This window comes from Camellia sinensis, chromosome 11 (assembly GCF_055761805.1).
Source record: "Camellia sinensis isolate YWXY chromosome 11, ASM5576180v1, whole genome shotgun sequence".
Lineage (NCBI taxonomy): Eukaryota > Viridiplantae > Streptophyta > Magnoliopsida > Ericales > Theaceae > Camellia > Camellia sinensis.
The window spans coordinates 53,358,538-53,375,840 of NC_138971.1; the positions used below are offsets into that span (position 1 = coordinate 53,358,538).

General features: G+C 35.5%; 1 protein-coding gene across 5 annotated transcripts in view; it reads left to right on the plus strand.

Moving 5' to 3' along the window:
• The first annotated feature begins 3,327 nt into the window (after positions 1-3,327).
• LOC114318917 (nuclear pore complex protein NUP155-like) overlaps positions 3,328-17,303 on the plus strand; it is a 52,380-nt gene continuing 38,404 nt past the window's right edge. Inside the window, exon 1 of one of the 5 annotated variants that reach the window (XR_014343894.1) lies at positions 3,328-3,517. The gene's annotated coding sequence lies outside the window, so the exon portion shown is untranslated. The remainder of the gene's footprint in view (positions 3,518-17,303) is intronic. The other 4 variants (XR_014343893.1, XR_014343895.1, XR_014343891.1 and 1 more) reach the window with 4 other exon arrangements.

Sequence of the window (17,303 nt, forward strand, 5' to 3'; positions counted from 1 at the left end):
TATGTGTTTAGATGATGATCACGTAATGTGTGGTTGTTTTTGTTGATATTTTTGTACGGTTATCATATAATAGATGGTTGTATTTGTTGTTGACAGATATTTTTGGATGATAATCATGAAATGAATGGTTATTAGGTTTTAAATGTGTAATCGATATGTTTAATATATGAAATGTTTTGAGTTGTAGATTTTTTTGATTTAATGGATTAGTTTAATAATGACATCAAAATTGTTGTTTTATTTGACTTTTAAAAAAATATAAATTAATTTAAAGAAAATAAATATAAAAAAAAAATTATTTACTCTCAAAAGATAAAATTATATAAAATCAATGTATTTTTAATTTTTTTCACCAATTTAATTTTTAGTTTTTTTAGATTTTTTTTAAAAAATATAGATACTGAAAATCAAACTAAATATAACTTTATAATTAAAAAAGTTCTAACATTATTCATTAAAAAATATGACTACTATATTTCAAACAATATACAAATTAACTAACACAAAATAAATTGTATGACAATTTTGACCTTAAAATGGACCATTTGTAAAAAAAAAAATCACTTTAATTATTCTTGTTTAAAATAAGATTTAAAATTTAATATCAAATGTGTGAAAAGGAGGGACTGAGGGATCGAGACCGAGACTGGGACCGGGACCAGGACTGGCCTCATGGTCATCTGAAGAACTCGAGCGTTATGAATCTCTCTCTCAATCTTGTTCTCTCTCTCTCTCTCTCTCTCTCTCTCATACACACACACACACACACACAATCTCTCTATCGGTCCCTCAGTCTTCAACTTTATCACACTCTCTCTGATTTTGGATCATTTATGATCTCTTTGTGCATTGTTAGGTTTGTAGATTTTGAGTTCAAGTTTCAAGTTATGTGGTAGACATTCAATCAAAATTCAAGCCGAAACCCTAGCATCTTTTGCACACTCTTCTCTGTCAAGTCGGCTTTTGATTTGGATCAATTTCTTTTGCGAGAGTAAAATTTATTGCTATAGTTTGATTTGGTCTCAAACTAATTTTTAGTTCGATATACTTCTCTCTATATCCATTCATGTGAATAATAAAATAATGTTAAGTATGTTCATAGTTGTGTATAGATGATGCAATATTAAAATCTAGGTCTTCTCTCTTGTGATCATGGAGATAAAAAAAAATTAAAAAATTTAAATGATTATGAATATACTTTCAATTTTACTAGAACTCTATTCAAGATGTGATATTCTTAATAACTAGATAAAAGATCCATGTACAACACCAAGCCAATCACAGTTAAACCCAAATTCAGAGGTCATGAGGAATTGTTGAGAAAATGGATAAGTGTTGGAAAATATTTGAGGTGTAAAAGTGAGTTTATGACTAAGTGTTAAAAAATTAATTTTGGAGTTTTATTTGTATGTAGTTGATTTTCGGGTGAGTCTTGGTATTATTGATTTTACGAGTTTGGCCCGGATTATAGGTTTATAGCCAATATTGTGGTTTAGTAAACTTACAGAGATAGTAGATTCAACTATTTGCGGGTTAAAACCCCGAACACTACTCAGTAGAGAGGAATCATAGCTTCTGTGGCGAGCCAATTAACCCAAAACATTTCTTTTGTCACTTAAATTCTACTTAAATTTAAGAAACGGATAACAGGCACATTTTACGAGGTAAACCAAAATTTCATAATTAAATGAGAATTGGCTAAGAAAGTGATTTTGAGAATGACTTAAGTAATAAATGGACTTTTCACTTAAAAACTTTATGCTTAGGTTAATTAGTTTAGGCCTAGTTAATTTTTGAAAATTGGGACGTGACATAGACCAAACCGCATGGTTTGGTTTAGTTTTCTCAATGTATGGTTTGGTATTGGTTCTTAAAATAGGCAAATCATACTTAATGATCTAGTCAATGATTTATAGTTATGGATCTGATTTAAAACTGAACTGAACCGTTTATATATATATATATATATATAAGTTGTAATATTTTATTTTTGCAAGTTGGTTATTGTACAATGGTAGAATTAGGGGTTGTTTGGAGTGTCCTAAATAAGTGCACTTTTTGACTTTTTGGACTAAAAAGTTAAGGGAAAAAATATGGTTGTTTGGGATAACTTTTTGACTTTTTACGAAAAAATGTGTATTAAAAAATTGTATAAATTAGTGTATAGGGGAAGATTGGAATAAAATAGGTTGTACGGTGGGATGAAGTAAGGGACGGCGTGCAGCGTGTAGCCTAAAAAGATGATTCCCTTATTTTCAGGCATTGAATGGACGGTGTTGTTCGGCCCATGGGGGCCCACCACGGATCCTTTTTTGCTAATGGGAACCGTTAATATGTAGAACTCGTCGAGTACTATATGCTTGTAAAAATTCACATTGATCGGATATCGATAGCTATCTGATCGGATTAATTTTTTGTCAACCATTTACTATAACACCATCCATTTTTTTGTACAAAACAGATTTGATCATGTAGTTAGAGATATTCGATCAATGTGATTTTTAATAGCCATATAGTACTCGACGAGTTCTACACATTGAACGGTTCAAATTATCAAAATGGGACCCGTGATGGGCCCCAATGGGCCGAACAACACCGTCCTTAAGCTTGCCTCCGCCTGTGTAATTTATTCTCACCAAGTCAGCAAAAGGAAACTCACGACAGAGTGAGTTGTATTTTTTTGTATAAAAATAATTTTTTTATAATTTTGTTTTTGGTGAATAGTAATAACTTTTTTATTTTTTTAGTAACTTTTTGTCTTTTTATCTTTTCTTGGAAGATCCCAAACTAGGCCTTAGTTGTGAACAATTACTTAAACAATTATTAAATGATGACAATAGTTTTAAAATCGTGGTTCTAAATCAAATAGAACTGTGGTTTATTAGTTTGGTTATGGTTTAGTTTCGAGATTCTCATGGTTTGATTTAGTTCCAAATTTTTTGAAATCATAAATAATGATTTAATTTTTTGAAATCATAAATAATGATTTAATCTTGATTTACTTTTAAATCGAACCAATCCAAAATATGTCCATCCTATTTAATTATGCAACATACATATTAAATAAAATTTTCTCCAAAATGACAGCACAATAATTCCATTATTAGAGTGGCTAATACGGCTGGGCAGCAGATGTGCCGACTCGACAAACACGACCTGACCCGACGTGTTTTGGGTGAATGTGTGATACGTGATGGATGGATACGGATCTAAAATTTTCAATTTCGGGGTTTCGGGTCAGGTGGCGGACAATCCACCAATTTCATTCTCGGACCCGACTCGACCCGACCGACCCACATATTTTCCCCATTCTCCCCTCTGTCTCGCCCCCATTTTTTTTCATTTAAAGTCATTTTTGTTGCCCTAGGTTCTCTCTCTCTCTCTCTCTCTCTCACCTCTTTGTCTCTCTCACTTGAACGGCGGTGAGCACGATAGGAGATCGGTAACAGTGGCGGCGAGGGACGAGCGACGATCGGTGACAGTGGCGGTGAGCAGCGATTGAAGCCTTGATTGGAAGGTATTCTTCTTTTCTCTTCTTCTTTTTTCAACCTGTGTTCTGTGTTCTCAACCTAATCACAAATTCCTTTTTGATGGAGTGGGTACGCGATTGATAAAACTATTTTCAAGCTAATTGATAAAACTAGCAATTGATTAGGGGTTTTTTCAAATTAGGCTAATCTTCTTTCTTCTATTTTATTGTTTGATGATGATGGTGATGATTTCTGGGTTTTTCATTTGTTAATTTGTTGGTATAAGAACTGTGATTTTGAGTTTTCTGGGTTATTTGTGTGAATTGCTGGTTGTTCAAGTAAAGTTTTTTGTCAAATGCAATATATTTGTTTTTTCGGGATTAATAGGAGTTAACACTCTGTTTTTTTTTTTTTTTTTTTTGTGGGAGATGTGTGTGTGTGTGTTTTGTTTCCAACCTAGCAATTTAAAAGTTAATGACTTGATGTCAATGAGAGCAATGAAATATGCTACTAAGAAACTGTGAATATATCATTGTCAACAACTTGTAATTTAACTTTAAATTTTTAACTTCAAATTTGTTGTCAACTTGTGATTTAAATTCATATTACAACGTGAATGTTAAAAACACAAAACTCAAAATAATTTCAGATTTAAATAATTTCATAAATTTTGGACCTAAATTATACCCAAAAACAGTGAAGTACTTGAAAATTAATTCAAAAAATGGCCCCAAATAGTTTAAATTAGAAAAAGATTAACTAGCTCCTCAAATCCTAGAATTAGAATCTTTTAAGTGATTATACAATAGGATTTCGCGTACCCACTGGCTGTTTGATGAAATGTTTAATGAACAGAATACAGAATGTAGGAACAATTGTTTAATCAAATCTATTTGATGAACAGAATACATATGCAAGTGTTTTTATTTTGGTTAGAACTTATGTGTGAGGTGGGAATAAGAATTATCTATGCAAGTGGAGTTATTTTGACCGGGAATAGAATTATTTATTTTACATATTTATGTGTGAGTTTTTGGTTAGAACTTTTCTAGTTCTGTAATGGAGTTGAAAACAGGGGACTAGACTTCCTATATTTTCTTTATGCAAGTTTTTTCATTTTGTGTATAGATATATGGAGGGACACACAAAACTCCAGGTATCGATCTTTCTTCTTGAATGGCTCCGATTACCCTATCGGCCTTGGCTGTAAAATGAACAATGCAAAGACATGCAAGGTTTTTAAAGGGTTTTTAGAAAACTAACTCAAGAATATTCTCTCACGAACATCAGATTTATCGCTAAGAATTGTTGTTGAGTTTTCAGAATTTGGCTATGAAAAACAATAGTTATAATACTGAAAAATAGGATGAGGGGATGTATTTATATAAAACAACTTTTAAAACCAACTTAACAAAGGATTTGTGAAAAACTATATAGGCGATTGATCGCACTTAAGGAGCAATTGATCACATCATAAATGGATCAATCGCTGTCTACTGTACCAAATTTTTTTCCAAGTGATTGCTTAGGGATCGATCACGTGTTGATCTCTTGCTTCTGTTAAAAGAGAGATTAAATGGTGATCGGTTGTGTTTTGAGCACTTTCTTATGCTGAAAGAGTGATCAATTGCATCCCAAAGAGATTGATTGCTTTGCGTAGCTGAGTCCATATTGACCATGTTTTTCAATAAAAGATTTTTGTATCTTTTTCAAACACTATTTTTGAGAAACTTTATGCAACAAAACATAAATGCAAGCTTCACTTGAGCGGGTAATGGAGCAAAGCTTTGAACTTGGTATGCCAAACTGGTTGGGTAAGGCTTAAGAAGTATGGACATGAACATGGACATGTGATGCAAAACAGATATGATATGCAAATTTTCAAAAAGTATAAGACATGACACGTAGAGGACACATGCAAAATATATAATTTTATATATTTATTATGTCATATATAAGGATAAATAATTATATGTCATGCATATCTAAAAGATAATAAATTTTAAAGTCTAAAAGAGAAAAATTGGTATAAATTTATATTGTTTTTGTTTTTGTCATTTTATTTCAAATTATTTTATTCAAACTTGTAACGTGTTTCTTGTGTGCCTAAGTGTTGGAAAGTGTCCGATGAGTGTCATGTCTTGTCGGTGTCGACACAACACGTTACCTTCTTAGATGTGTTGGTGCTTCTTAGGGTAAGACAAATGACCGAAATACGTGCACACATCTAAGACAATCCATTACAACCAAATTTTGTCCACAAAAATTGTCAATACAAAATATTCTGTTACAAGATGAACTTTAGTAGTAACATTCAAGAAGATATCTTTTGGTGTATGTTATTTGTTTGTGATATAATCTTGGTTGACAAAACAAGAGAATGAGTGAACTTTAAGCTAGAGTTATGGAGAAATATTTTAGAATCTAAGAGCATAGGTTAAGTAAGATTAAAAATATATAGAGTGGAATTTTAGCAAAACTATAATGGGAATGGAGTAAAGTAGAACTTGATGGGTATGAGGTAATATTTTCGAGATCTTGGATAATTGTTTAAAAAGATGGAGAAATGAGGAGGATGTGATCTATAGATTTAGGGAGGGGTGAATGAGGTGGAGTGCATCAGGGTGTTGTGTGATTGCAAGATTCTTATTAAATAGAAGGGGAAATTTTGTTGGGTTGCTATAAGACCTTACTACAATATATGGTATTTGAATGTTGGACTATTAAAGAGAAAACATGTTCAAAAATGAGTATAGCTAAAATGAGAATGTGTAGAGGGAATAATTTGTGTGAACAAAATTAAGCCCTTTCTAACCCTCCTTTTTAGTACACTTACATTTATAAAAAAAAAATATGCAAAAAGAAAAAAAAGAAATGAATCCATTAAAAAAAGAAGTTAGAAATGATTAATGTGTCTGTAAGAAGTGATTTGATCCACGTGGCGAGTGATAAAAGAAATAGAGAAAAGTTCAGGAGAACTTGGGTTGAGGTGATATGAAGGGACATGGCTATCTTGAACTTAACTAAGGATATGACTGTGACGAGAAGCAATTGAAGGAAATGGATCTATGTAGCCTACCCCAAGTAATTAGGACAAAAGCTTGTTGGGTTGAGTTGAATAATGTTTCTAAATTTCTATGAGTCAAAATGCTTGATTTGACTACGTGATGGTCTTTTAGTTTACATTGGAACAATGGTGAAACTTTAAAGCCTTTACAAGTATCTAGAGAACATAGTTGATACATCAACACAAGTTCGTCTGCAAAAAGCATGCACCATGGCACGTCATCCTGAATATTTCTCGTCAACTCATCCATAATTAAAGCAAAAAGATAAGGACTTAAGGTAGATCCTTAATGTAACTCTACAATGATAGGAAATTCATTTGTCTCTCCAGCTGGCGATCTAATAGTGGTCACCACCCTTCATACATATCCCTAATCACATCAATGTAACCCTTTGTTATCCCTTTTTTCTCTAACACCCACCATATTATATCCCAGTGCACTCTATCATATGCTTTCTCAAGGTCGATAAACACCATATGAATGTCTCTTTTCTTTTCTTTATACTTTTTTATTACTCTCCTCAAAAGATAGATCGCTTCCATTGTTGATCTGCTAGGCATAAACCCAAATTGATTCTCTAACACCTCTGTTATATCTCGCAATCGGCGTTCCATCACCCTCTCCCACACTCTCATTATATGACACATTAGGTTGATTCCTCTATAGTTGTTGCAATTCTGGACATCACCTTTATTCTTATAGATTGGCACTAAAATACTATTCTTTTACCCATTTGGTATGTTCCTAGTCAATAAAATTTTGCTAAACAATCTAGTCAACCAACCAACTCTCTTTTTACCCAAACACTTTCAAGCTTCCATAGGGATATCATCGGGTCCTAAAGTCTTATTTGATTTCATTTTCTTAAGTGCAATCTCCACTTCAAAATTTCTAATCCTGCGATAGAACTAATAGTATTGGTTTATCGTATTACTGGCTATTTCTTCCCCTATTGCTGTACCTCCATGTTCCTCATTTAATAGTTTCTCAAAATAATTCTTCCATCTTTCCTTAACCTCTTTATCCTTCACTTATATCTTAGAATCCTCACTCTTTATGCACTTAACTTTATTAAAATTTCTTCTTTTCCTCTCCCGTATCTTAGCAAGTTTGTATACCACCTTCTCTCTCCTTACTATCTAGTCTAGTGTATAGGTCATCATAAGCTTTCAACTTAGCCTCTCTCACTATTTTCTTGACCTTCTTATTAGCCTCTCTCATCCTAACCGTAGCAAATAAATTAGCCTAACATGTTCATATTAAAATTAAAAGCAATAATTGAAAAATACTTATTTGAATTCATTGCATTAATAATCGAAACTCTTCTTCTCCTTCTTTAATATTTGAAACACTCTCCAAACATATGAAGAGAAAAAGAACTAAAAATAAAATAATACCTAATAATCTCCCCTCTTGTTGGAGTTGTCTACCTCTCTGTTTACAGGGAAAAATAAAATACATACATAAAGAAGTTGTAGAGTTCTAAAAAGATTAACCTCTAAAAGATAAAAATAAATTATTGCAGTTTGAATTCCATCCAAAGATCTCTCCTAGCTGAGAGGTGACTCATGTTGAGTTCTAAATGCTGGAGAAGTTCCTGGGTTGGGTTGTGATCCTGTGCTTCGCGGCATTGGTACACTTGAGAACTTGAGCTGTCTCAAGTTTGATAAAAAGAAAATATACTTCCAAGTTCCAACAAGGTTTGAACCTTGACCACAATAGACCATGTGACCCACCTGACAACCAACTAAGCTAAACAACTTGTTGTGATATGTTGCTCCCATTTATATATTAAAATCTCTTCTCATGTAGATTTAAATTTTCTTCATTTATTAGCATTTTCCATTAAATTTCTGGAATACTAAAAACATAAAAATAAACAGAAAAAAGACAAAATAAATAATAAAATATAAAATAGGTCTAACACAGTATAAATTAAGGATATAAAATAAGCATATAATGACCATATCACATGTTGTTCCTATTGATAATATATAAGTAGTGTGCAGAAGAAGTTAAGTGTAATTGTCTGCATTTCATTTTTGATAGAAGTTTTGAACTTTTAGTAAATAGCAGTAGGATCTATTTAATTTCTTTAGGAGAAATGGGAATCAGGCTGACTTTAGCAAGCATTGACAAGAAGGCTAAAATAATGTTCTCTCTAAATCAATAGATTTCTATGGAGATTTTTTGGTTTTGTCTAATTACAAGCCTTTGTTTGGTCATGAAGAACGGGAAGCTTTTGCAATGGTTCTTTGGTTATAGCCTCTACAGTAGATCATTTTGTTTATAGGAAGTAGAATGCCGAGGATAGCTGGGTGGTTCTTTAATTGTGTTTCAGTGGCTTTTTCCATGTTTGGGTATTATCTATTGGTAGGCATGTATGAAGTACGGACACAGACACAGGACATGACACGTACACGTGAATACACAAATTTTTAAAAAATGGGAGTCACAACATGTTGGGGACATGTTCAATATATATAATTTTGAGATTTTACGGGCCAGTCCTATTTTCAAAGGTTATTACCCAACAGGTCCTTAATGGAGACTCTTTTACCTATAGGTCTTGAACATTTTTGTTTGTTCCATTTTTGCCCTCATGTTTTTATACTCAGATCTGAAGAAAAAAAAATCCATTGGTTTTGATGAACCTATCTTGTGCTTCTACTTGGATCACTAATAAAACCAAGAACACCACCTGACTCTAATGCTCTCTCTCTCTCCCTCTCTCTATTCCTCCCTCCCTCTCTCTCTCTCTCTACATTTGTTTAAATGCAGAGAATCAATAAAATGTTTTAACAAATTAGACGTGTCTCTCTCTTTTAGTAGAGGAAGAAAGAAAGCTTACATATATGAAAAAGAACCTGCTGACCACCGTCGCCCCCATTGTTGGCATCTTCTTCTACTTTCACCATTGCTTTCACCTCCACCGACGTCTTTGCCTTTACCGCCACCGACGTCTTTGCCTCTACCTCTACTATCGTTGCCGACCACTGTCGCCTCCATCTCCACAGTCGTCGTCGCCTCCACCTCTAGATTTAGGATCTAGGATCTAGGCTCTTTGCCACCGGGTCTTCTCTCTCTCTCTCTCTCTATATATATATATATTGGGAAAGATCCCAATGATAAATCTGTTTAAACCAGTGATAAATTTGTTTAAACTAGTGATAAATCAGTGATAATTTGTTTAAACTAGTGATAAATTTGTTTAAACTACTGATAAATTTATCACTGTAGAATTTTTGTAATTTTTTTTTTTTGATCAGCAAAAGAAAAACTTTATTGATGACGACAACATACATTCGTATGAGATTACATCAATAAATGAGGGAAGTGCATAAAGCTCAATCATGAGCTAGCATAACTACAAAGGTTAGAGAGGAACCAACACAAGCCAAAGGAAGAGAAAAGAAGAAAAGAGAGGTGCAGACCGACACTAGTGTTGCAACATGTTGCTGCTGCCACAACACACTTGCTTCAGGACATCAGTAAATCAACAATTCTGTTAAGGCTCTCTTAATAGACCGAGAAGGCACCGTCTCTGGGATTCTGATATACAGCAGAAAACAACAGACCTATGTCATACAACCTCTCACCTGAGCATTAATAAGTGGACTACAATCCAACACAAAACCCAATCCATCAGCAGCCATTAGCATACATCTCATGATCCAAAGAATCACCAAGACTTCCAGCATCTAATGACATCAAAACAACCCAACAGACAGATCAACAATCAGAGCAAAATATTAGAAAAACACCAGAAATTCACCCTTCACCTCCACCATAGACTAACCATTTGCCATCCCCAGCTTAACACCAGTGATAGCTAGAAACCAAGCCGAATCTCCTGAATGTTGCAGATAATCTACTGCACTGAGTAACAGCAATCCTAAGCATAAATTTGGCCCACAATGCAATCCTTGTCTTGATTAATTCACACAGCTTCCCGAAGTGCATTTGCCTTTCACAAAAAACTTTCTCATGAATTTTTGTAAATTTGTTTTTGTCAATTAGTAAGTGAGTGTGTATGTATATGAGTATTAAATTTATCAGTGTAAGTATATCACTGCTAAATTATTGTGAATTTGTTTTTGTGAATTAGTAAGTGTGTGGATGTGTTTTTGTGAATTAGTGAGTAAGTGTGTATGTATGTGAGTATGAGAGAACAAAAGGAACAATATATAAGGAACAAAACGAAGACAACATACAGGGGAGAGCTCAGAAGGGAGAGCTCGTGAGCAACTTCTTTGCTTTACGCATGTGGTGTGATATTGAAGGGTAAAATTGGAAACGAAAATAGGACAAGACTTGGCTGGCATTAACTTACTTCCATGGGATCAGTCGGTAAGTCCCCCTATAATTTTTTTTTATATTTATTATATGTAAAATTTAAAAATATATATTAATTTTATTTATTTATTTACTTTAATATCAAATATCATTCCCACATTATTATTATTATTATTATTATTATTATTATTATTATTATTTTACAAATAAAAATAATTTATTCTATATGTTAATTTTTAGCAAACAAGAATATTAAAAAATATAGAAAAAAGTAAAAGCGGGAATTTTTTTTTATTACTAAAAACAAAAAAGGTAAAAAAAAAAGAAACAAAGAATAAAAGAGGGAGAGAGAAAGTGACACACGAAGAGGGGAGAGAGAGAGTTAAACAAAAAAAGGAGAGAGTGTCAAACAAGAGAGAGAGAGAGAGAGCACCAAACAGAGAGAGAGAGAGTCGAAGAAGATGAATAGGTTCGACGATGAACAGAGGGAAAGAGAGAGTCGAACACACATAGATTGGAAAAACATACCTTGATCTAGCCTTAATCTAGGGCTTTAACAAGTTCTTCACCCTTTCTATTTCTATTTCTATTTCTCTTTCTCTTTCTCTCTCTATCTTCAATGGGTTAGGGTTTCTCTCTCTGTCTCTTGTGTTAGGGTGTCTCTCTGTCATCAACGTGTCCATAACGTGTCCAAGACTGTTTGAAAGAGTGTTGGCTGCAAAAAAAAATTAAAAAAAAAAAGGGGACACGTTAGGCAGAGTGTTTGACACCCATTCATTGCCTCCGGAGAGGTGTCTATGCCTTACAGGTAGGCATGATTGAAAGGCACAAGTGTGACTGTTGGCACATAAATTTCAACTAAATTTATGACACGTATAGAGCCTATGATAGGAAAGTTGTAGGTAATCACTTCCTAAAAAGATCAATATGATCCGTTGAAGTGCATAAATAAAACGACGTTGTATCTCAACGACATTATTCAAGATGCTCAAGTGACACGTGGAGCCTACAAAAGATGACACCTGTAGAGCCTACAACAAGGACACCACAGAGAATGAAACCCCAAAGATCAATTCGGCTACTCAGATATACGATTAATCAGATAGCGCTATTATTCAAAATTCAAATGGCGCTATTATTCAATTTGAAATTCAAATTGAAGATGAGGCATTCCTATCACCTGATGGCCCTCTATAAATATGAGGACCATCACACAAGACGGGGGATCAGAAAATCAGAAGTGAAAAGATCAGAGAGAGAAAGAAATTGAGAGCTAGAGAAGTCGTTACAAGAAATGAGAAGAGAAGCCTAGAGAACTCAAGAGCCTACGCTAATGGCAATGAATAGGTAAAGGGTTCCAAACCCAAGAATTGTATTTTATATTCGAGGGTTCAAAACCCATAACAATTTCAATAAAATATTTATTTTTCTTAAGTTGTCTTTTGTTGTTTATTTTGTTCTTCATTAATCGAAGGTTTCATTTGTATAAAATGTGTAATTAACGATCTGAAATACAGATCAGAAACAAGAACCTGATATTCAAATAATCAACACTGTTTAGTCCAAAAACTAAACAGTGGACATTTGTAACATAAAATTTTGTAATGTGTTAAAACACTTCATGTTTTAAAATTTTGTCTACAAATTCTGGGACGCCCAGTGATACTTATTTCTCCTCCCATCTTTTGAAGAACAAAAAATATATATATATATATATATAGTTGAAACTTACTGACGTATTCTTTTGCTATAGGAATGCTAAAGCAACAGTCAAGAGACAAGCTTAGAATCTAGTGGTTCTGAAATCACCAAGGGTGGAGATAGCACCCATCGCCCAATGGGCTCTGGAGCGAATGCTTTTGGCTGTCCCAAAGGTAGAGCCAGCGAAATCCTAGAAAGATGCACTTCTTTCCCCTATCACCCAAGGGGCTCCAGAGCGAAAGCTCTTGGCTGTCTCGAAGGTAACTGGTGTGACGAAGAAAGTCACACTTCTCCAAAAAGCTGAAAGTTTGAGAAAGATTACTGAAGATTATGTGAAAGCATTGAAATAGTACGCAACCGTGAGGGCCACAGCCCGAGCGAAGAGCTTTCTAATTCAGGTAAAGGAGGCTAATCAATTTGCAACTACGACTTTTGTTGCAGCTTCAACGGGGGCAACAAAAAATGTTGTGGCCTAACTACTCAAAAGGGTAGAAGACTCCATTAAAATGGTGGAGTCTGCCCAGAAGAAAGCCTCTGCTGAAAACATGGCCATCATTAGGGCCATTGGGAGGAGGGTAATGACCCAAACTCCTGTTGATGGAAAAAAGGCCCCTGTTGTCGAAAAAATAGTTGCGGCCTACGAACCAATAGTTCTGTTCAGAGCACAAAATCGGTCAAAACAAATTTCAATCAACTCTCAGGAGCCAAAGGAACATTCATTGGCTTGACAGGGTTCGAATAAGGAACACCCGTTGGCCCGACAAGGTTCGAATAAGGAACACCAGTTGGCCCGACGGGATTTGAATCAACATCAATTGGTCCGCTCTAAAAATGTAGGGACTGTTTTGAAAATTCATGAGGAATTTGCAAAAATGCAAACGGTTCCTGCTATGCCCCTAGGGGCTCGACTTGATATATCATCAAATGGTCCAATTTCGAAAAGACAAAGGCGAAGAAGAAATAAGGCCTTAAAGAAACTGAAACTAAGAACAGTGGCGACAAATGTTATAGGAGCTATTAAAGGGACTCTCTCGAAAGATGAACGCCAAAAACAAATTGAAAGTCCTGTCTTTGTTGGAAAGTCAAAGGTGGAGGAGGGTAAGTAACCCTTGGGAAATATTTCTGTTTTGATTAAACTATCTATGGAGGGAATAAGAAAAGGGCCTGTAACAAGGTCCATAACCCGTGAGGCTCAAAACAAAGCATGGAAGTCAGATGCTTCAAATATGAGTAATGTTGTGGGGGTTGATAATCCTTTGTACGAACAAGATGATTCTATCTCGTTTTTTTCAACAAATATTGGAAATAATGAATTGAGAGATATCAACAAAGTCGCAATTATGATGACTGAGGTTGAGAAAGAAGGTGCAAATTCACAGGTCCAACAAGACCAAGGTCTCAAGGAAAAAGTGGTGGCCCTACAAGAATAACTTGAGAGAAAAGAACGGGAAATGGCTGCTATGTTGGAGCAAATGCAACAGTTGCAGGCCCAAATGATAGGACCAGGAAGTGCATCCAAACAAATGACACAACCTTTTTTGGGGACATCCGAAGGCATACAAAGCACACTAGCCCCAGAGGGCAATGGTCCTTGTTACTCTGATCTAACGAGTGGTGGTATGAATCCAATGCTCATGGCCATGATTGTTGATATGGTGAGGAGACAAGTAAAGAAAGTCAAGGAAAAAGATGATGAGAACTTTCGAATAATTACAAAACCTTATCTAGCATGGGTAGATGCTGTTCCATTTCCTTCTGATTTTTCCCAACTAGATTTCAAAATGTTTGATAGAACAGGAGATCCAAGACAACATGTGGCTCATTTTCTTTCAAGGTGCGGGCCAATAGCCCAGAATGAGGCCATGTGCCTGCAGCTATTTGTCCAATCACTTGAAAGTTCTGCATTTACTTGGTATGCTAACCTTCTTAAGGGATAAATCCTAAATTGGGATTCTATGGTGAAGGAGTTCCTTAAACAGTTCTGCAACACACAAAGGCGAGCTGGAGTACCAGAACTGATTGAGACCAAGTAACGTAACAATGAATCTGTTACAGATTTCATTGCAAGATGGCGAGCTTTGACATTTGCTTGTCCTCAAAAATTTACGCAATTAGAGTTAATTCAGATGTGCCTTAACAACTTTCGACATGAGCTCTCTACGGCTCTTATGGCTCAAACTTTTGAAGGATTCAATGATCTATGCACTAAAGCTCATGATATGAAGCTACATCTAGCTAAATTAAGGAGGCCTAGGGCTGTCGAAAGGGTTGAGTCTCTGACTGCAGCTACAATCGAAACCAGAAAGAAGGGTCCCGTTGTAGTAGGGGCTAAAAAGCCCAAGGAATTTAAAAAGGTGACTATGAAAGAGAGGTTGGAGAAGAAATATTCCTTCACGGATGATCTGGTTGAAGACCTATTTGAAGATCTATTGGAGCAAAAGTTGATTGCTCTCTCTGAGGTGAAGAGACCACATAAGGTAGGAAAGACCAACGATCCAAAGTATTGCCCCTACCATCGTTTGATTAGCCATCCGATAAAAGAGTGCTTTGTTCTGAAAGATAAAATTCAGGAACTTCTGGACTCTAAGATTATCAAGCTCCCTCCTTAAGAGAAAGCATCTGCTAACCCAATCACTATCGACAATGATAATGAAGGTGAATGGGTTGTTTATCAATCAAAAAGTATGAAGAAAAAACAAAATGCCATAGTGAAAGCTAGAAATATGGTTGCTTCAACAACACAAGGGCCAAAAGTTTCCAAAAAGCAAAAATCAAAAGTTTCCAGGAAACAGAAAAAAGCCAAAGTAAGTAAGAGAAAAGGAAAGAAGAACCCAAAGAAGGAAAAATGGGAGAAATTGGTCCCTGATGAGCAATTAGAGTAATGTCCCCTTGTCCCAGTCACATTGGAGGAATTTCCACCTTCAAAATTTCAATCTGCGGAGTTGCAGACATACTTTGATAAAAGGAGGGAGGAAAAGCTTACTTTGGCCCCTTGCCTAACCATTATTGTTTTAAGTGATGACGAGGAAGATAAGGGTGAAGTTGGTTCAAAAGTTAGGGAAGGAGATTGCATTACATCTCCTATCTGCATACTTGACTCACCAGAGTATACACCAACTTCTCCAAAATATACACTAGCTTCTCCGGAGTACACACCAGAAGCCTTTTCTCCAGAATATTCGCCAGTACCACCAATGTACTATCAAAGCACTCTAGAATATGTAAAGGGAACAGAACAAGGAGACACCGGGTGTAGGTCTGACTCTGAGCTTGTGAAAAAGGCAAAAAAACGACTACACTTCAAGGATGATGAGGTGAATGGCAGGTGTAAGTTGGATGATGAAGTATGGAAGCATTCAAGTAAACAAGCGAAGTCATCTCAAGTTGAGGATCCTAATGAAGATTGGGAACTTGACTTTTCTCCTGATGGTTCACCATACACATCCCCAGCTAGGACGTACGATGGAGAAAGTGTATCAAGTGACCACTTTGACTTTCTTTGTAATGTCATCACTGTGGATGTAAATTTTGAAAAGTGAGAAATACATATCATTCGCAATCCAGGTGATGATGAGAAAGCAAAAATTGAAGCTAGAAGGGAAGCGGAACATCGAGCAAAAGTAACAGTCTCTTTGAAAGATGAGGGTTTTGAAGCCCATCAAAATTTGATTATTGAAAGAAATCAAATTTCTAGACACCCTTTCCCTAATTGGGTCGAGTGGGTTCAGTTCCCACGAGGATATGCAGTACCTCGTTTTCTTTTATATAATCGGACAGGTTGGCCAAGGCGCCATTTGGTTCGTTTCCTCGCATAATGTGGAAACACAGTAAAAAGCCAGATTGGGACACCATAGCTAATCGATTCTATAGGACATTTTATAAACCATGGCCAATAGAAATTGAGATATCAAAACATTTGGATGACAAAGGTATATCTTCTCAAACATATAATTTCATAGAAGGCACAATTGAGGAGAAGATTGAAACTGCCCTTGATCTTCGAGAGATGGGCACTTATCGCCCAAGGGATTTGTTCCCTTTATGGGTAGAGCAAACACCATTTCTTGAAAGATACGAACTTTCAAATTTTGTCCTATATGAGGGGTATGGAGATCCTCAAAAACATATTAGGTGTTTTTTGAAATAGTGTGGGGAAACAACTTAAAATCAAGCACTTTGCCTAAAACAATTCCCTCTTTTCTTTGGAGGGGATCGCCTCTGACTGGTATTGCTCCATCGAAAGGGTGGTGGTGCCTAGTTGGGAGGCCATGAAGAACGGTTTTGTAGAATCCCAATTCTTTTATAGACATGACTCCTGGTACCTAAGAAATGGGAGAAAAATGCAGCTCCAGGAAGATGGAGAAGTGATTGATAATGATGATCACCCTGCAGCTGGACCAGTTAACATGGTCCAAACCACTGAGGGAACAAAAGAAGTTGAGGTCAACGAAAAGGAGGTTGCTAAAGTATGCCAGACTTACTTGACCTACCAGAGGAAATTATGAAATCCTCAGGACCCTCAAACGTTAGAAGTTCCACAGGTTTTGCTGGAGGAAGAGCAAGTGAAATATGATGTACTAGCTCATCTAAAGAAAATTCCAGCATTGTTGAGCATATATGATGCACTGAAAATGTCTCCAGAGCTTCGAAAGTCTTTAATATATGCCCTGTCCAAGCCAAAGGATTTCCACAAAGAAATCGAGGGTAGAAATCAAGAAAAGACAACTATATGCATGGCTATGGTAACCTTTGGTGACAAAGACATGTG